Raw genomic sequence first — 21,929 nt, 5'->3', positions numbered from 1 at the left:
GTTTAAAATGTATAGTGTCAAATTGCCATAACAATAAGGAAAAATGAAATCATAGTGGAAGAGTTGTAAAAATATTTTAAAGAAAAATTTAAATCATTCATAAAAACAGGACGTCCCCAAGCCCAGCATTTAGCTTCAGTGATTACTAACACCTGGAAAATTACCTTTTCTTTCTGTTCCCACCCACTTCTGACCTTCCTCACCACTCCCAAGTCATCTTGAGTCTTCATCTCTAAATGTTTCATAATGCGCTATAAGAGAAAAGGAATGTATTTTATATAACCAAGACAACATAGAACTCTCCTCCAAAGTAGCAGTAACCACTTAATATCATCTATTTTGTGTTCACAAATCTTTGTTACTCTTATAATATTTTAAAATTCTTTTGAATCATGCTACTAAAATGTTAACACTTTGATACCTGACGCTTCATACCACTTTTCCTGTTTGATTTTTCTTTGTAGGATTTTCCATTAACATATAGAAATTTCATTTATTAGAGTATTTATCATCTATTTTCCCAGCAGAACCATGACTGGCATAATAATTAGCTATCAATACAGCTGTTGGATAAATAAATATGTTTGGAGTTGGGCAAGTCCTTTATTTTGCTAATGCAATATGAATAGTACAGGAATAATAGATGGACTGGTCAACCTCTCTCCTCCAGGCCAACCTCTCCTCTCTACACCTCTCCTTTCTTTTTCACAATGTGCATGGCTATGTTGAGAAGTGAACAAATATATAAGAAAGTAATGCTTTAAATTCAGATGAAAAATAATACCTGCAGACTGAATACAGTCACAGTACAAACAAAATTCAAGGGCTCACTTCACCCTGTAGACATGAGTCACTGGAGGATTTCTCTGCCTGATTCGTGTTGCACTGAAAGGTTTATCCTAAAAGCAAGTTTTGATTTGAAGATAAGAGAGGTGCAGGCGACTACTAGCTATTGTGATTCCTCCCTTTCCCAGGGCGACAGTACAAGGGCAAAATTACAAGGTGTCCTCAGCCTTGTACAATGGGAGATTGTGGAAAGATTCCCCCAGTTATATTTTAGGAAACGCATTCATAATTATAGACTCAGTTTTAGAATAATTTCAGTCCTCCAGGAACAGACCTGGATTCTCAAAGTTAGGACACTAGCCCCTCTTCATGAATATTACCTTCTAAAGTGACCCTCAGAGATGGAGTCTGGGAATCTATTTCTCTTGGGGTTTCTCTTCCAGGGAGGTCTTGAGCTTGTGACATCAACCAGAGATTTTAAGCAGATCCCTGTGGAAATGGGCTATGAGGATGACAACAGGAGGTATAAGAGGCAGTTAGAAAAAGGGATAGTACCATAAGTCCAGACAGTGTCCAAAAGAGAGGTAGGCTACTTCAGGGTGGAGCTGTTACCTACCTGATTTACTGAGGCCCTTACCATTCCTTTTTCATGGTAAGAATTTTTCAGTCAGCGAGGGCTGTGATCACATGGGCAGAGCAGGGTTAAAGATCAGCTCACTGACGCTACTGACTGTTGATGGTTTGGTAGCTTGAGGACAGATTATCTAAAGGAGAATACTGACAAGAGAAGACTGTCAGGATCACCTCTCTTATCTCCAACCAAATCCAAGCCAGTGTCTTTGGTGCACTGAGGTACACAAGATCTCTTAGGCTGGCCTAAGGCGTGCAGCCCAGGCTGAACTCCACGGCTGCTGTAGGAGTGAGCATGGCTGGTCAGCGGGTGCTTCTCCTTGTGGGCTTCCTTCTCCCTGGGGTCCTGTTCTCAGAGGCCGCCAAAATGTTGATAGTCTCTACAGTGGGTGAGTACTTGGCCTGAGAATTCGGAGACAGACACATCCTGTATTTTCACACTGCCAGGGCTCCAGCGAACAGCACTTGGTGAGAGGGTCATCCATGTGATTTTCTAGGCCAGGCTTGTGTACTTTGCGTGAGGAGGGAAAAGCCCACACAGTTGTGAGGCAAGAGGGGCATCTACTGCTGAGGTTGGCGTGATAGTTTTGGAGAAGGCAGAAACATCCTTTCCTGTCTCCTCCTGTTCAGGACACACTCCCCATCAGGTAGGGCTGTGTCCAGAAGCTTTGGATCCAGTCAGGGCTGTCATCTTCAGGGCCAGGATGGGATTTTTGGAGGCTCACTCCAGACTCCAGGGAAGAGGGACACAAAGCAGCTCCTCGTAGAAACTGTGGGGGAGAGTTTTCAGGCTTTGGAGACCAGAAAAAGGCACTCCTGGGGCAGCACTGCAAATTTTCTGAAGCTGCCTGTGGAGGGCGGATCAGGGAAGGTATTTCGTGACAACGAGGACAGAGAAGCGCATTTACCAGAGGAAACCTGAATACTGCCCAGGGCTGAGCAGAGGGCCTAGGTGATTGGGGTCTTTTGGAACCTCCTTCCTTTCACCTGTGCTTCTGAATGTCTTTGAAGGACTTGCAGAACTGTTAATTCTGCATTTTGGGGTCTTACTTTGCTTTTTTATTTTATCTCAAAAAGAATAGAAGAGGAAAGAAAAATATATTTCAGTATAAAAGGGTCATCCGAGGATGGAGCCTCCCAAGGTTTTATTTCAACCCATAGTGGGCTCTATTACACCACTTCAATCAGTGGTCCCTAACCTTTTTTTGCATCAGGGACCAGTTTGTGAAAGACAACATTTTCCACAGATGGGAGCGGGAAGGATGGTTTCCGGATGAGTCAAGCACATTACATTTATTGTAAGGAACAAGCAACCTAGATCCCTCAGATGAGCAGTTCACAATAGGGTTTGTGCGCCTATGAGAATCTAATGCTCCCCACTGATATGACAGGAGGCAGATCTCAGGCAGTTTTTGCCAGTGATGGGGAGTGGTTGTAAATACAGATGAAGCTTCGCTGGCTATCCTTGCTGCTTACCTCCTGCTTTGGCCAGGTTCCTAACAGGCCATGGACAAATACCAATCTGTGTCCCCAGGGTTGGGGACCCTTATCTTAAATCATGGAGGATCAAGGCATCATAGAGCTGGAAGAGTCATGTATCATCTAATTCAGTCACTATATTGATTTCCTTAATTCACCTGAGGGACAGGCAAGTGAGGTGATTTTTGCAGGAGCACACCCTGGCACCCCAATGCCTCACATGGAAGTGACTCAGGGTTTCTTACCCCAAGACAACCCTTACCACAGATTCTACTCTGAAGCCCTTTTCATTCGAGATTTAAAAATCATAGTTAAGGAACTTGTATAACTCCACTTGAAATCTATTTTTTTCTTTCTAAATGTTAGTAGCAATGATGCCAAAGGGATATCTTACTTTTTGAAAGCTAACTGCACTCCTTCCTCAGACTCCAAGAGGGAGCTGGTACAGTTTCTGTGGTGCTAGAATCCATCCACCCTTTGCCCCAGAGTGCCGTCTGACTTCCCAAGGCCCACCATGAATCACTGTTGGATCCCTCCTTCCCAACTTCCTGTTCCTACATGGAATAAAATGGGAGCTAGACGTATAGGAGATTTTTACTTTATACTCCTTGTTACTTCAGACTATTTAAGTCTGGGCATAGGTAAACCGAGTCATTCAGAGAGCTGCACACTATTTCTCTACTCCTGATTCACACTCATGCCCTAATTCTTGGCATTTGTTATTAACTTCTGATCTACCTTTCTCCACTGCTGAGACTCCCTTAAATTCAGGGGAAGGCTCTGTGATGGAACATAGCCTAAGAGAAGATACTGATGTCCCATGGAACTTGTAACTCTTTTGAGCACCAAGCTTCTCTTTCCTCAACATGGTGGGATTTTTCTAGAATCACTAAATTCTTAGTCTGTTGTGCAACTAGAATCTACCAGGCCCACTCCCTAGGATTCACAGTTGTCCCCAATGTCTTAATTATAAACTGTGCATTGTTTAGGCCTAAGTAACTTCTTTCCAAATACTCTAGAATCCTAAGAAATTGGGCTGTACGTAGAGGCTCCACGTTCTTCTGTTCCAATGACTATTTTTTGTACTTCTACTTTAACTCTTGTATTCTATCTCCTACGGTATTATAAATTTCCAAAGAGCAGGATCTCAGTACTAGCTCTCATTGATTGTGTGTTGGTAACTCTTCATACTCATATGAACAACATCTTGCCTCTATTTTCACCAATGCAGTTATTTGTTTTGGACTCTATGTCTCCTTAAGACCTTGCTTAAAATGCAGCATGTGGTTAAGGATGAGTAACTCCTGCTGCCTCAGCATATAGAATCGTACCACACTGACATGCAGAGCATACGTCACAAGAGGCGGTCTTTGATGAAGAATTGCCACAGGTTCAGGATTTGGGCAGCCATTCTCTGGCATTACCCAGAGGGAGATGGAGAGACTGACAAAACTCATCTTCCTCTACTCACTCTCAGCACCCTGTTTCCCTACCCTTCCTCTCCTGTACTTATAAAGTTATGAAACTTCAGATGTTGTAGTCTCATTATTACAGAATTAAAGTTGTTCATTGTTATTAGGTGGAAGCCATTATTTACTGATGGTCCGGGTGTCTCAGATTCTTCAAGATCATGGTCATAATGTCACCATGCTTACCCCCAAACGGCTTTCACCTTCGTCAGGTATCTCCTCTCACTAATTCCTGATTTCTTCTATTCTGGGAAAAGAGCAAAATTCCTGTTGCATAAAAGACTTAGTAATATGTTTTTATTTATTTATTTATATTTTATATTTTATTTTATTATTTTTATTTTGAAGATGTGGGGTACAATTCAGGGTTAGTATTCAAATGTTCATTATGCATGCACCCTTGTTGATGAGGTGTGTTCCCCTCCCCCAACAAACTCCCACTACTGCCAAACCCATCCTCCTCCCTTGGTAGATTCCCACTACTGTCAATCCTTTTCTTATAGTATTACGATAATTATCTAAGGTCTGCTTATAAGTGAGAGCATGTGATACTCAGTTCATTGTTTCTGTGATAGGTCACCCTCTATTATAGATTCCAAATCCATCTTGGTTGCTGTGGATGTGTATATAAAGTATCAGAAAGTGTCAGAAAGTGTCTACCTGGAGTCAACACTCCATGTCTTCCTTATTTTTTCCCTTCCTGACTTCTACTCCATCCCAAGCAATCACCAGATTTGACAATTTACTTTGATAAGTGCTACTTTATAATGTGCTTAAAAATATATTGAACAGATGTCTTTAGCCATATTTAGCCATATTTAGCACTTCTTATGTGTACGATCTATTTTTATAGATTACTTTTTTCTGTTGATGACATCTGAAATTTAAGAAAGTTTTTCTAGAAAGACCCTTGTTTATGCAGCTAACGTAGAATCTGTTGTTGAGATGATCTCTTATTCTTGAAAAATAAATGACTTTTCATGAATTTATGCATAGTGACGCCAAAAGTTCTTAATTAAGTCATCAAATCTACAGAATTTTAACTAAGATGAAACTTATAAATATTGTCAACTATTTTCTGTTGACTTAAAATAAAAGAGAAACTTGGATAACAAAAGATTTGCTCCCTATTTGCTTATTAACAGAGTTGAGTGGATTTATGTCTTTAGGCTCTGAATTGCTCACTGTGGAAGTGTTGCTCAGGGAAAAGCTTAAACCCTAGCATTCTGCAGTATATCATGCAAAAAACCGGGGAAAAATCTCTGAATATACAATAAGAAAATCCACAGCAAGCATCTTTGAGGAACAAAACTCTAAGATATTATAAAACTTTGGGGTGACAGCAGACTTTGTTATTGTTCAGAACAATTTTTTTCTGTAAATTTGTTTTAAGTTTTAAAATTTTGTTGCGGTAAAATAAATATAACATATAATCTACACTTTTAATCATTCTTAAATATACACTGTAGTGGCTTTAGGGACATTCACATTGTTGTATAACCTACTATCCAAGTCATGAACACTTTCATCATCAGAAAATGTAACTCTCTCCCATTAAATGAATACTTCTCATAAACCCCTATGTCCAGCTTCTGGTAACCATTATTGTATTTTCTTTTTCTATTAGTTTGTCTATTCTGGGTATTTCATATAATTGGGATGATACAACATTTGTCCTTAGTGTCTGGTTTGCCTCATTTAGTATAATGTCTTTAAGGGTCATTCATGTTGTAGAATGTATTGGAATGTCTTTCCTTTTTATGGGTGAATAGAATATTCCATTCTATGGATATAGCATAGTTTATTTATTAATCCATTATTGACTATTGTGAACATTGCTGCTATGAACACTGTTCAAATAAATGTCTTTTTGAGTTCCTGTTTAGAACCATTTATATCATATTTTAGATTAGGTTTTATGTTCTTCACAGAACATCATTTAATACCTTTGAATCAGTCTTAACTGGAGATCTGATTAATAGTTGTAGTATACTTATTTTTAATATAATTATTTCATAATTTCAAAAATTACAGTTAAATTAAATTTAAAAGTTAGATTGAATTAAAATTTTAAATTAAACATTATTGCAGTTTCAATATATTTTGAGAAACTACTTAAAGTTTCAGACCTTCTACCCTTTAACGAATACATGCACATTAAAATCTATAAATAATCAGAGAATTCATTGATGCCTTTTATTTTATTATTGATTGGAGTTTAGAGTTTCTTTCAATATTCCCTTGTCACAGATGCCTTTGAGCTTTGCAACAATGTTTTCATTCTTCATGTCATCATTAGAGCTTGGACAGAAGTCTGCAAATAGGTAAACACATTATTAGGCTATTATTTGTGATCGGATGCCCATTTCAGTGTATTAGCACAATTTATTAACTTCTTTTGGGAATACTTTTGCATGGTGTTATTTACCACTTTACTAAATGGCCACAGAGACATTGAAGAAGCAAAAAAAAAAATTTTTTTTTTTTTTTTTTAGTTGGAATCTCACTCTGTCACCCAGGCTGGAGAGCAGTGGCACACTCACTACCATCCCAGCATCGACCTGCTGGGTTCCGGCGATCCTTCTGCCTCAGCCTTCCAAGTAGCCTGAACTACAGGTGCGCACTACTATGCCTGGTTAATTTTTGATTTATTGTAGAGACAAGGTCTCACCAAGTTGCCTGGGCTGGTCTCGAAACTGCAGTCTCAGGCAATTCACTTTCCTCAGCCTCCCAAAGGAATCCTGGGATTCCAGGCTGAGCCACTCAGCCCGGCTGCAAAAGATTTTAATACTCATATGCTCTACCGCTCTCACCAACGTCTGGAATCACAATTGGGTTTAGGTGATAATATCTGGAATCACAGTTGAGTTATAGACTATAGGAATATTGAGGAGCATAGCAGAGAAAGCCCAGATTCCTCGAAGAGAGTGTTAGTAGGGAGGTGGATGTTAAGAACTCTGGTAGTGATGACTCAGAAGAAGGTAAGGAACATTGTAGAAAAAAAGCTATATTGTCTAAGAGACTACTGTAAAACATCATAAATAGACTTTCTGTAGAAATATGGATGTTAAAGGCTTTTTGTTGAGTACAATAAAATGTAAGAGAAAAGAAATACATTTAGAAATAACTATCAGGCAAAAAAAAAAAAAAAAAAAAAGAACCAGGACTTTATGGTTTGGGACATTCTCAGCCTGTTAGGATTGCAATTAGATTTTACAATTAGAGGATTCGGTGTCAGGAAAGCAGTGTACCTTTTTCTCTTGTAGAGAAAGGCATTTGTGAGGCTGGACAGCCTTTTAGTATTGCCTCTGGATGAATAAAATGTCAGAAAAGATTAGTATGAAGCAGGTTCCCTGGGCACTGTTACCAACTTGTTTGAGTCCTGTAAGACAGAACACCTGAATATGCAGCAAGTTACATGAAGTGAATTTTTATAGCTTACAGATAGGTATCCAGGAACAACAAGAGGCTATAATTCATAATGAGCCTGTCTCTTAAGTCTCAGAAAACTGTCTAGGGGGAATGATGTCTCAATCGTGCATGCTCCACTTGCTCTGCAAATGAAGGATCATGAAAAGCAGATCACCCTGACTTGTATATCTTGGGGAAACATGATATGCAAAGCCAAAATGTTGAAAGGCAACCTTTTTCCAGTGGGGAATGCAAGAGATCCCGGATATTACAGCCAGTTGCTCTGTATCTCAGTGTAGACAAAAGATTTCAAACTTTGTAAGCTATTTAAGATGACTTATTCTGAGACAAATGTGTGACAAGGCCCCTGACATCCATCCCTAGGAGGTCCTGGGAACATGTGCCTACCATTGTTGAATTGTGGCTAGGTTATATATATTTTAGGAAGACAGAAGTTACAGAAAACCATAAATCAACACGTGTGAGATTTACTTTCGTTTTGCCCAGGACAGCAGGTCATCTCCAAGTGAGGACTCACAGGTGGATTTAAAGATTTCCTGACCTCGGTAGCTAGAATCAGGCTCTTACCTAAGGAATTTTGAAATCAGTATAGGGAACTGGCAGCCCAAGATTCTTGATATTTAGATGAAACCTCATGGGTGGCAGACTTCGGAGAAAATAGGTGGTAATATACTTAAAGAGTCAGGTTGGAAAGTAAACAACATTACATAAGGAAAGTTAATAAACAGCTTGTCTCCCCAACTCCTTAGGAATTTGTAAGGGTAAGGAATAAAGGTCAGAGTTTAGTCCTCAGTGTTACATTCCCAGCATATTGTACAGTTTTCCTGAGAACTAAAAGTGAGAAAGATTGGAAAAACAAGGTCAATTCAAGGTCACCCCAAGAACTGTCCTGGAATTAGGTATGTGACTCTTAAGTCCTTTCATTCATAGTGGCATAAGCCAAAATAGAGATGAAATTGATTAGTAAGGATCTGTGGAGCTGTGTTTTGTCTAATGGAGTGAATTTCCATGGCATACATGGGAGATCCAAAAAGTACCCAAGAATTCTATATCAGTAGTAGCACTGCCAATCTAGACTGAAAGCTACAAAGAGAGACTGACAGAAAAGAAGGCCATTGGACTACCCAAATTCTTTAAGTAGGAAACATAATGATAATCTATGTACCAGTAACTACCTTAATGAGTGAAACCATTTGTTAATCTACCTCCAACTCATATACAAAACTTGGTGGGGTATCATCTGATGAAGGCACACCTGCATTACGAGGCTATGAAAGGTTTATTACTCAATGAATACAGCTTTTTTTTTTTTTAATAGGAGCAAGACAGGCTTCAAAGAAAATCTGAAATAAATGGCTTTAGAGAACAAGGAGAAATGACTGGCTTGAGTTTTTCTTGTGAGGAGGGGTCGGGATAGAGTGAGAGTTCCCCTCCATGGACCTGACGTCCATGGTTTGCAGTTCCTGCCAAGGCTAAGGAGAGAAATATGTGTGGATTTCTTACCAGTTTGGCCAGATGAAGCACAGAAGGGCATAAGGGGCTTCAAACATGTCAAGAGGGAAACATTAAAAATGGAGTCAGATTTTTTATTACACATAATAAGTAATGGGGAAGGGGACAAATTGGTAAGCAGGGAAGTAGGGGACTACTATTTTAATTAAAACTATGAGTACTTTTGACTGAATGAAAACGCTACTTACATATATCACTTTAAATAATTAAATAATTAAAATGAATTTTATCTAAAACATAAAGAGCAGGCCAGGTGTGGTGGCTCAAGCTTGTAATCCCAGCACTTTGGAAAGCTGAGGTGAGATAATTGCTTAAGCCCAGGAGTTCAAGAACAGCCTGGGCAGTTTGGCGAGACCTTGTCCCTACAATAAATAAAAAAATTAGCTGGACATGGTAGCACGTGCCTGTAGTTCCAACTACTTGGAAGGCTGAGGCAGAAGGATCTCCTGAGCCAAGCAGGTCGAGGCTGCGGTGGCTGTGAGCATGCCACTGCTCTCCAGCCTGGGTGACAGAGTGAGACTCCAACTCAAAAAAAAAAAAACCCAAAACAAACAACAACGACGACAACAAAAAACCATAAAGAGCAGAAACTTTGGAGTCAAGGAGACCTGTACTATATTTAAATACAAACTTTACCACTTTCTATGTGTGCAACATTGACAGATTATCTTTAACTAACTTTAACTAACTTATCTTTTTTTATTTTATTCTTAAAATGAAACAAATGGCTATTCTTTTAAACGAGACCTTTAAATGGAAGGTTCTATAACTTTAAATTGAAAAAATTTTTGAATCACTGCAAGGGTCTCAATACATGTTATCTGTTTATAAGATTGAATGAATGAGAAAGCAACACAATAAGATGATAAAAATACTTAAAGCAAGCATTCAAATAAACATAAAATCATTGAAATGAATACACTTTGATATTGTTATTCTAATATTAGCATGTGTGGCATATTTAACATTTTTAACCCATTGCTGTTTCCTTAGATTTTAAAAAGCAGGAAAAATCATATCAAGTTATCAGTTGGCTTCCACCTGAAGACCCTCAAAAGGAATTTAAGAAGCATATAGTTTTTTTATAAAAGAATCTTTGGATGGCAGGTAATTTTAAAAATTATTTTAATTAAAAAGTCACTATTTTAATCATAAAAATGAATGAATGATTGCATGGATACTTGAATTGAGGATAAGAGAAAGGGATGGATGGATGAATGGATGGATGGATGGATGGATGCATGAATGGATGAATAGATGGATGGAGGAAGGATAGATGGTATTTATTGAATAGATAAGTATTGCATACCATGTCATCCAGTACAGTCACTGGAAATTCTTTTTTACTCTGTCTCATTCTTCTTATACTATAGGCATTAGTTTATTTCTGTAGAAAGTGACAGGTTGTTCTTTCTGGGACTACCTTGCAACACTTCACTTACAATCTTTGTCAATATTCTCTCCAACACAGAAAAAGAGAGAGATAGGGAAATCAGGTCCCCCTTCTCCCACTTATTTTTTTTTTCTTCTCGAATATACTCGTAAGTTAATGGAAGATTTATGAACATTGATCTGCAGAAATTGAACAGCTGGCCACGTAAAGTTCTTTTAAAAAGCAATCAACCTGATGAAAATGAGACATGAAGCTTACTCCTATTGCTAGGGAATATACAACTTTTTATTCTTAGACCTTAAGTAGAAAGACAGAAAGCCATGTCTATCTTGGTTAATTATACTGTGCTTGCTTCCTCTTTTTTCCTTGAAAATTCTACACTGTAGTCAAAATGCTGCTCAATTTTACTTTTTTAATAATGACTTCTTCCTTGCCCATGCTGGAAGATCACATTCCTTCTTCTATAGGTTTGATCTTAACCCACCTATTTGACTCATAGCTATAGCATGATGCATAGTCATATATACATACTGAAATACATGTCTTGTCTCTTTTCTACCAGCTTAATCTATTTAAAGGCCGATATAGGTAACAATGCATTCCTAAGATTTCTTAATTTTCAATGTAATTAATGAACTATATTCTAAAAAATTTTCACTGTGTTACTAAAATTTTTCCAAATAATTGGCAACAATTCCTTTGTTATGTGAATCTTTAAAAATATACAACAGAGCATAAATGCATCCAATCATTTCTATTGTATAACTTGAAGTAGATCCTGAAGATCAGAGATCTGCACAGCATTAATGAGTTCTCAGCCTCAGGGGCTTCTTAAACTGGAGGGCAATAGTGCCGTGGCCCACAGGTGCAGCTAGTAGGCTCCTGATAGCTAGAGTCTTTTCATCTATTAACTGTGGCCTGAGCATCTTCATCTATTTCCCCAGCATTCTGTAAGAAAGGATCACGTTCTGTGAAGGCAATGATGGCAAGACATTGCAAAAAGAATGGTCTCCGGAATAACAGTGTAGTCAAAGTCTTAATTACATGTCAGTAAAACTCTGGCATTACTTTCTCTGTATACATCGGCAGCATTGAAGTGAAAAGGCTAACACTGTGTTTCAAAACCAGTTTTTTTTTCCCCCATCACTTAACTCCTAGGCATAGAAAGATGGAGTTCTCATTTTTAGCTAAGCTTTTTGGTTCTATGATCAAAGAATTCCTTGAGGAGATGATCTCTCATACACAAACCCACAGTAATGAAAACATACCATATGTCATCAATGTTGATAAAATCTATCTTCAAGTTACTTGCAGAATTTGACTGAATAAAAACAAATATCACTCATAAAAAGTCTGTAAATAAAAGTTAAACTGAGCATCACAGCATTTACCCCAGGACACCTGGAACGGTGTGATCTGCCAGTCAGAGATGGCTCCCAGAGAGAAGGACCTTGAACTGGCATTGCTGGTAGATGGAGTTTGAATCGGGGGGGGGGGGGTCAGAGAGTACCCTCTAGGGAGTAGAGCGTGTTTGTGAGAATGTGGTTGAATATGTGGGCTACAGCTACATAAGCTCTTGCTTCCCTTGTTTTTTGTTTGTATTCAAGATTCGTTGTGTCGTGAATTTAACATTTTCCATGAATATTTATCATTTATTTTCTTTCTTACAGAGTAATATTTGAAAACTTATTAAAAGTCTTTGAACAGTTGGGGTTTCAGTGCAGTTATTTGCTAAGGAGAAGGGATATCATGGATTCCTTAAAGAATGAGAACTCCAACATGATGATAGTTGATGCTTTTGACTTCTGTCCTTTCCTGATTGCTGAGAAGCTTGGGAAGCCATTTGTGTCCATTCTTCCCTGGTCATTTGGCACTGTGGGCTTTGGGCTACCAAGCCCCTTGTCTTATGTTCCAGTATTTGGTTCCTTGTTGATTGACCACATGGACTTTTGGGGCTGAGTGAAGAATTTCCTGATGTTCTTTCATTTCACCGGGAAGCAATGGCAAATGCATTCTAAGTTTGACAACACCGTCACGGAGCATTTCTCAGAAGGCTCGAGGCCTGTTTTATCTCATCTCCTACAGAAAGCAGAGCTGTGGTTTGTGAACTCTGACTTTGCCTTTGATTTTGCCTGGCCCCTGCTTCCCAGCACTGTTTATGTTGGAGGCTTAATGGTCAAACCTATTAAACCAGTACCACAAGTAAGTGAACCCTCAGCACTCAAGTTGGGCGTCACACAGAATCCTTTGGTGAATAGGGGGTATCTGACACCAGCTAGTGGGATCCTGAGAATGAAGTAGGGCAAGGCAAGGGTGGCACCTAGGGAGTGCTTTTAAAGGAGTACTCACTGTCATGACGGTGCAAGAGATGACTATGAAGGGTGACTGTCTATCACCATGAAGTCCAGAGCCCTCAAGGGCCTGAATTTGGCCTGGGGCCTTTAAGGCAACAAAATATCTACTCTTCTTCCCCTAACCTTGCGTTGAGTGAGCAGGAAGAGTTGAGAAATGATCCATGAATGATATGGGCTTTTCTTTGGTGACAGAAGATTTTTGGAATAGAGCTGAGAAGGCAGGCACCCCGGGCAGGGGAAAGTAGAGGGATCATGTGTAGAAGTGGAAATGAGATGTTCATGAGGTTGGGTTCACTGTGAGACTCAGGCTGACCACAGTTTGAAATATTCTGTTGCATAAAAGCCATGGGGTTTACCAGAGGCCTTAGCTATCAGAAGGGTGGGTCTGGGTTTGGCCATAAAGGAAAGGAATTGCCATGAGGATGATAATAAGAGTAAGAATTGTAATAACTGTGAGACAACATATGCTTTTTTTGAAACACATTTTCTTTTTTGAAATTTCCACTGTTTATATAATGTTCTTAGGTAGTTTTTGCAATTAGAAAGAGGGAGACGAGTTTATTTTAAAGTTGTCCTTTGGAATAGTATGCTGGGTGAAAGAAAGTAGGGATTGAATCACCTAATAGGATGAGGGGTTGGGAGCTGGGGGGAGCCCCACATGGAGAATCAAGGTCTAAAAAAATATTTGGAAGTAAGAATTGACAAAACTGTGTTGAAGCCAAAGTTAAGACATTAGATATCAATTTTCTTTAATAACTGCCTGGGGAACTTTAAGATTTAAGCCGCCCAGATGTGCTATGGGAAGGAGTATTGCTGCTCTTTTCAAAATCACCCCATCTGTTTAGGATTTGCAGTCATGCGGGTGAACCACTGAGATAGGGGATGAAGTATGTATAAAGATTAATGACTGAGAATAACATGGAATTTCGGAGGCCAACACACTTATGACACACTGTATGTGGGTGGTGATGAGCCTTAGCCTATTCTGCCACTATTTCTTCTTAAGACAGTGATGTTCTCATAGCTTCTCCATTCCTGCATCCAGAAGTCCCACACCCCATGCTGGTTCCTGACGCCTGTCGCTGATACTTTTCCTGACAGTACCACTTCTGACCTGGCCTTATAATACTTTTATGACTCCTTGGACCTAGAATGGATGGAGCACCAAGGATAGCCATGATGTTAGGGTCAGGGTTTCAAAGAAGCATGATGTTTCCAATAACACAATGGTCATGAGCACAATGCAGAGTGTGTTGAGTTGTGCCACAGGCCATGATAACAGTTTCAGGACAGTGAGCACAAGGCACTGAAGGAGAGTGTGTTAGTAAATAGTCTTTCATTTCATGGCCACCTAGGCCTTCACAAACAACCTTTTCGTCTCCTTTCCTTTGATACCTCTCTCTAGGACTTGGAGGACTTCATTGCCAAGTTTGGGGACTCTGGTTTTGTTCTTGTGGCCCTGGGTTCCATAGTGAGCCTCTATCAGATTCAGAAAATTCTCAAGGAAATGGACAGTGCCTTTGCCCACCTTCCACAAGGGGTCATATGGAATTGCCAGAATTCTCTTTGGCCTAATGATGTCAACTTGTCCTTAAACGTGATAATCAATGACTTGCTTTCTCAGACTGACCTCCTGGGTAAGGCTGCTCAAGACTTCCCCTCTCTTTCCATTCTTTTCATTGACCTCTTCATGGCTTTTAGTGCTAACTGGACATTTGCATCTGCCTCAAAAGGACCTGCTGAAAAGTGAAGCTAAGACTCAGAGAGAAAAATTGCTTTGGAAAGCTGCAGTTCTTGGGGAGTGAGGCTATATTTCCAATGGGATCAGATGCCAAAATAGCCATCTTTCTTTATTTTTATAATCCCAGGTCTAGTGTCTGCATACAGAGGCAATATTCCTGTCAAGTCTCATTAATGCTACTGCATTTGGGCTTAGCCAAAGTCAACCAAACAAAATTTAAGAAAAACTTGGAACTCTGAGAAAATGTACGGAGCTTGAGGGATTTACTAGTCTCTTTAGTGACTTTGCAAACATCAATTCAGCCTTGTGCAATTAGACAAACACACTTCCACATATATATGTGGGCACATAATCTACTAAGGATCTAATCTACTTACGTCATAACAATACTGACGCCAATGGTGTCTTTAGGACGTGCCAAAATATCTGTGTTCCAAGCTTAGGAAATTCACAGCTTGTGATTTACACCATCAAGTTATCTGGTACTTGAGAGCTCCCTCACTCCCAACAGATTTTCTGTGTTCCCAGTGCTGCTTCTTAGAGATACTTGACTGCTATAGACACTGACTAGAGCAGAGACTCATAAACAAGATTATGAATCAAAATAATCTGGTGGATTTAAGAGACAAGTTCCTGGTCCCACTTCTGTAAAAGCATCTCTTTAATTCTGAGGTGGGTGGGACATATGATTACCATTTCCAATAAGAGGCAAGGAGAGTCTGGGGTGTACATTGCAGTTGAGACGTATCTTTCATTATCAACAGTCACTTAACTCTAAATAATGCTAAGATAGAAAGATAGGAACTGGAAATGCCAAGATATTGGCTTCAGTCTGGGGCTTCTCATATAATTTGAGGATGTCATCCAATCAGTACATTTTATGAGTTACATATAGGTTTAATGTCAATACAGGTGTCAGGAATGAAAAGAAAAGGGAAATTAGTTGTCAGTGGTTGAAAGAGCGCTCAAGACAGATGACAGAGAAGGTAGAGACAGACATGCACAAGGAGGTAGTAGTGTTGAGAGAAGCAAATGGAGGCAACACAAAGAGAGGACAACAGAGAGAAGGAAGGATGAATGGAGAGAAATAAATGCCTTGCTTAGCATTCTACTCTATTGAATTCCCTGAGTTCTGAGACTTCTCTGGGTTTCTGGCTGAGATGAGAAGTCTTTATACAAAGACAAGGCTTGGAATCTTACATCTTGGACCTGTGCCCTTGGATGTGCCCCAAGCAAAGTCATGCTATATTATGGCTCCAACACACCTTGAGATCTCCATGGCATTTTCCTATACCCTTCCTGCTCTGCCTGGTGTTCTGAAACCTTACATCCTAAATGTTCTACCATCTTTCTAATTTGCAGCAGCTCACCCCAGAATTTGGCTTTTTGTCATCCATGGTGGGCAGAATAGCCTCATGGAGGCCATCCAGTACGGTGTGCCCTTTGTGGGAATCCCTGTCTTTGGAGACTAGACAGAAAACATAGTTCGAGTAGAAGCCAAAAAGTTTTGTGTCTCTATTGAGTTACAAATGCTCAAGGCAGAGACATTGGCTCTCAAGATGAAACAAGTCATAGAAGACCAGAGGTATGCATCTCTCTGGGGTTGAAATCACTTAGGCTGATTGAAATCATAAGTGCCAAGGGTACTAAGTGGGCCTATTTTTAATAAAAATGGTCTTTCAGGACATGGAATAATATGTGTGATGCTAAGAGTTGACGTGTGTCCTCTGAGCACAAGACTAGAAAAATTTCAATTAGATGCATGGAACAATTGCCTTTTCCCAAATACTCCACACTCTTTTCCCTCTGGACCTTCTGTTTGCTGCTCCCTAACACTCCTTCCCTCTTCTTCACGGATTTACTTCTTCATGACGGGTCTCATCTCTCACTAATTTCTTCTTAGAGTTTATCTGCGATAGTCCTAAGTAGGCTCTTCTTCCACCCGCCCCAATGATAATATTTCCTCTTAACACTTCTTAGGGGCTATAATTACCTCATGTGTTTTATTTTCATTTATTATCTGTCCCCCAAACTAGAAAGTAGAGTTAGTTCCATGAAAACAGCAGCATGTATCTCTTGTTTTCCACTGTGTTCTCACTGTGCTCCTAGCTCAGGACCTGCCACAAAGTATGAGGGGGGAATCTAAAAATACCTGGAATTTTTTTATTAAAAAATTGTGTATTTATTCTGACATGCTTAAACTTCAGTCACCTTCAAAGTACTCTCCGTTTGATGCAAGGAACCCACTTCTCAAAACAGTTTTGAACTTGTCAGTTTTGATGCCTTTTAGTGCTTCTGCTATTTACTGTTTTACTTATTTTAAATCAGCAAAACGTTTTCCTTTGAGAACTTCTCGTTCAGGGAAAACAAACAAACAAACAAAAAAGTCACTTGTGGCAAGATCAGGTGAATAGGGAAGGTGGGGGATTGAGTTCATACTGTTTTGGTCAAAAACTGATGAACACTCAGTAACCATGTGGGCTGGTACAATGTCATGGTGGAAGACCCAGTCACCTGTTTGCCACAGTTCAGGAAGGTTCTTCTGCAAATTGTGACACAACTTTCTCAAAACTTCCAGATAAAAACTTTGGTTGACTGTTTTGTTCAGGAGAAACAAATTTCAATTGTACTATAAGGGTCCTGCCCTTCGTAAAGACAATTCTGTTTCTTGGGAGGGGGTCCTCCTTCGTAAATGGTTAATGAATTTTGGTTCAGTGAGAAAATAGAAGGGCCTAGTGACCTTCAAGTGAACTAACTGCCCATCTAGCACAATGATCTCATGTGAAGAGAAAAATACTCGTTTCTTTTTCAGATAACTGAGAAGAACTGTATAACTTATTGGCATTTCAAGGCAAAACCTGAATCTGACCTCAAGGTTTAACATATTACCTTGCACACGGTTGACACTCAAGCAGTCATAACTGGATAACTGAAAACAACCCTATAGCTCATAGTTTTTATCGCTGTAAAAGTTATTTGGTTCCAGTGACTGAGTAATCCCAGAGAGTTGTATATATTTGTAATTTCATCTGGTGTGAATGTTCATTTTCTGCATATTGGGTTTGTAGCATTTGGTGGATTATCAATGACCTAGACTCAAAGTGGCCATGATTCACTGATCTCTGTGGAGGAGTCATTCTGGGCTGGAATGGCCTCAGTTATTGTGCATCACTAGGACCAGCATTATAATTTGTGGGACCTGGTGTAAAATGAAATTGTGAGGCACCCTATTATAAAGTTTAAGGCGGTCAAGATGGTGACAGCAGAGAATGTAATCAAATACAGGATGCTACTAAGTGTGTGGTAAAATGCAGACTACAGTCCCAGGAAGCCAGCCCTGGTCAATATGATGCTCTCAATAATGCAGAAAACACAGACCTTGTCCTGGACCTGACAGTCCCCTGAGTGACATTTTTCACCCTGTCTAGAGAATAGCACAGAGTACATGCTCCATGTTCACAACTCATAGTTACCTTGTGTAAAATTTTGCTATGGTGTATCCATGTAAAAGGGACTAGTCCTTAGACATTTAGTCACTTTTTTGACTAAGCAATTTAGCATTAAGCATAGGTCTCATCAAGTTGCCCAGGCTGGTTCTCGAACCTCTGGACTCAGGCAATCCTCTTGCCTCGGTCTTCCCAAGTGCTGGAATTACAGGCTTGAGCCACTACACCTGACCTGAACTTTTCTTTTTTAAAAAATTATTTTACTTTATTTCAATAGCTTTAGGGGAAACAAATAGCTTTTGGTATACTTTATGTGTACCTTCCACCCCTGTCTGTGTACACTGTACCCAGTAGGGGAATTTTTGTTTCTCCACTCCTTCTCCATCTTTCCCTTCTGAGTCTCCACTGCCCATGACACCATTCTCTATGTCTTTGTGGATTTTTGGTTTAGCTCCTACTTATAAGTGAGACAGGGAGATCCCCTAGACAATAGCAGAGTCAGGCCAACAAAATTTCCTTGAAACTCAGTTTTGGTGCATCACAGAGAAAAACACGACACATCCTACGTCTTGTGAGGCCACGTCAGTAACACCCACCCCTCTGTCTCTGCCAACAGGTACAAATCCGCAGCGGTGGTCGCCAGCATCATCCGGCGCTCTCATCCCCTGAGTCCTACCCAGCAGCTGGTGGGCTGGACAGACCACATCCTCCAGACAGGGGGAGCAACCGACCTTAAGTCCTATGCCTTCCAGCAGTCCTGGCATGAACAGTACCTGCTTGACATCTTCTTGTTCCTGCTGGAGCTTACTCTGGGCACCATGTGGCCTTGTAGGAAGCTACTGGGCTTAGGGATCAGGTGGCTGTGTGGGGCCAGGAAACTGAAGGAGACTTGAGGGCAATGCAGCCTTGAGGTGATGTTTGGAGGGCTGTGCCATTATTTCTCATGGGCTTCCATTAATTCTGGCAACCCTGTTCTCTACATCATATCCACTTGCTAATTTTGCTACAAATTCCTCCTTGCTAGCTTCTTCCTGTTTCACAATTTTTTACCCAGTATTATTATCCTTCTTTATTTGCCAATAAGCAGGGGCATGGTGTGATTGTATCTCTGAGTGCCTTGGACCACTGACCCTCAGATTTCCAATCTGTAAACCCACTCTTCTTCTCATGCCCCTCTCTGAATCCTGACCATGTTAGCCTCCAAGGCCACACCTCCTTAGCTTTTTCCTTTCTCTCCTGTCCTCGCCACTTGTCATGGATAATACCTAAGGAGTATACTTGGCAAATGCTTTTGGTTTCTGTTTGCTTCCCCTGCTTACTCTCTTCAGTGCACAAGAGGCTTGTGCTGGCATGTATGCTCAGGGTCAGACAAATTCTTGCAGGTTTCCTTGTTGGGTGTTTGTTGCTGTCCACACTGGGTATGGCAGAAAAGTTTTTTTTTTTTTTTTTTTTGCTGATCAGTCATGGAGACTGTGGGTGTCCAGATTTTCCGGAAAGTAAAAGTTTTTATAGAAGTATCTCCCATCCTTCTCTCTCCACCCCGCTATGCACTGGCCAAGGAACTTCTGTTCCAGTTGCCCAGAATTTTGTCCTCTGTCTGCTGAAGCCTTTAAGGGAAACTGGCAAAGTCTATGCAGTGGCAGCTGGCAAGGACAAAGGGAGCTGGCATGGAGTGAACTGAGCTGTTGTTTGTCTGAGGAACATGGAAAATGCCACAAAAATCCTCCAGACTGCTTGAACTGTTGAAGCAGAATCTTTTTATATTAGTCTCGGCCTTTATTTGCATCCCAGCAGCAAGCAATACTGGACATGGTGGGAAATAAAAACTTCAGTTTCTTGGTTAGAGTCTCTGGCTGGGCCTGAAGAAGCATGTGGTGCTGAGTTGACCTCAAGGACTTTCTAAGCGAGGGGACATGGAGCAGGGAGAAGGAGCAGATGATTTCAACCAGGGATGCCCAGCCCTCCAACCTTGCGTATGAGAAGAAGGAATGAAATTGTGACTGTGGATTCCAAAAACAGTGCAGAGAGTACTTTGTGCCCTCCTTGTAGGGACTATTGCCACATCCAGTGGGTACTACGTGATATGTAATAAAAGAGGGTGAAAGTCATCCTATTTAGGGTTCTGTAGAAAATGTGATTTGCAAATAGATTATCTTTTTAGTCAGTATGCCTGTGAAATCCTCTGGATTTTGTACTAAGACATAGGATGGGTGTATTCACATCAAAATGTCCCCAAATGTATGAGAGAATGAGAACTTTAGACTTACTGATGGGTGTAGAACTAATTTGAGCATTCATGGGTACTGTTCCCTTGCTAAGCATCCCCCACTCTTTGCTAACTCTTTCCTTTTGTCTGGTATTAAGGTTTAGAAAATGCTGAGGTATGTATCAGGAAAATGGAGCCTGGCACAGAAACATTCCCTTGGCTGGGACTCTCACAATCTACATGTAACTAGATGCTATATGAACTATAAAGATCAACTGGAAAGGAAAATAAAACCCCCATCACTCATAGATTCCTACTCATAGTAAAATAAATACCAGATTGTAACAAAACTACCCCATGAATTTGTTACAGGCCTTTGTGGACAACCGGTTAATCCAGGAAAATCACGTTTGTGAAGCACGTTCACGGCACTGGTTACCAGTCTGTTTGAGTCCAGAGAGACAGAACAGCACACACACAAGATAGAGAAAGTGAGTTTAGTGGTCTAAAGTAATCAAGTCTCCAAATGAAGCCAAAATGTGGAGGAAAAGAGGAAACGTGAGGAAAAAAACATAGAATAAGGGGAAGGAATAAAAATATGGTGGATTCAAACCATATACTCCAGTTTAAATAAAAGATTAGTAGACAAGTTTTAAAATGTCATGAGATACATCTAAAATGTAAGAATACAGGAAGATTAAACATAAAAGGATAGGAAAAGATAAGTCTTTCAACTAATGGAAAATATAATCTGAATCATTAGTAATAATACTAAATAAAATAGACTTTTGGTGAAAATATTACTAGAGACAAAAGTGCCACTTTCATAATGAAAACTCACTGTTTTACTGGGAAGTTATACTACCTAATACTATCATTGTTCTTCTGCATGCATTTAATGAGTGGGCTTAAAGTGCATAGACCAAAAAATGCCATAACAACATGGAAAAATAGAATCATAGTGGGAGAGTTGTAAAATATTTTAATAAGAAATTTCAAACACTCATAAAAGCAGATCATCCTCAAGCTCAGCACTGAGCTTCCGTTATTACCAACTCCTGGCAAAACACATTTTCCTTCTATTTCCACCCACTTCCAACCTTCCCCCACCACCAAGACATCATAAGACATTATCTATAAATGTTTCACAATGAACCATCAGGCATGAGGAATTTATTTTATATACCAAGAGCCCTTCTCCAAAGTAATAGTAGCCATTTAATATCATCAATTTTGTCTTCACAAATCTTTGATGCTCCTATGATATTTTAGAATTCTTTTGAATCATACTATCTAAAACGTTAACACTTCTGGTACCTGACCCTTCCTTTCTCCTTCTCCGTTTGATATTTCTTGGTAGTATTTGCCATTAACATAATATAAATTTAATTTGTTAGTGTGTTTTGCATATCACTGCTGAACAGAACAATGCTTGCTATCATAATTAACTATCAGTACAATAGTTGAATAAATGAATAAGT

At 39.8% G+C, this 21,929-nt stretch overlaps 1 pseudogene; it reads left to right on the top strand.

The window, feature by feature from the left end:
• The first annotated feature begins 1,711 nt into the window (after nucleotides 1-1,711).
• On the top strand, nucleotides 1,712-19,135 carry LOC103255410 (annotated as a pseudogene).
• Nucleotides 19,136-21,929: the final 2,794 nt, after the last annotated feature.

Source organism: Carlito syrichta, unplaced genomic scaffold, assembly GCF_000164805.1.
Source record: "Carlito syrichta isolate Samal-C Ts95f unplaced genomic scaffold, Tarsius_syrichta-2.0.1 Scaffold288097, whole genome shotgun sequence".
NCBI lineage: Eukaryota > Metazoa > Chordata > Mammalia > Primates > Tarsiidae > Carlito > Carlito syrichta.
The sequence above is the reverse complement of the archived record's forward strand: the minus strand, read 5'-3'. Positions and strand labels throughout refer to the sequence as shown.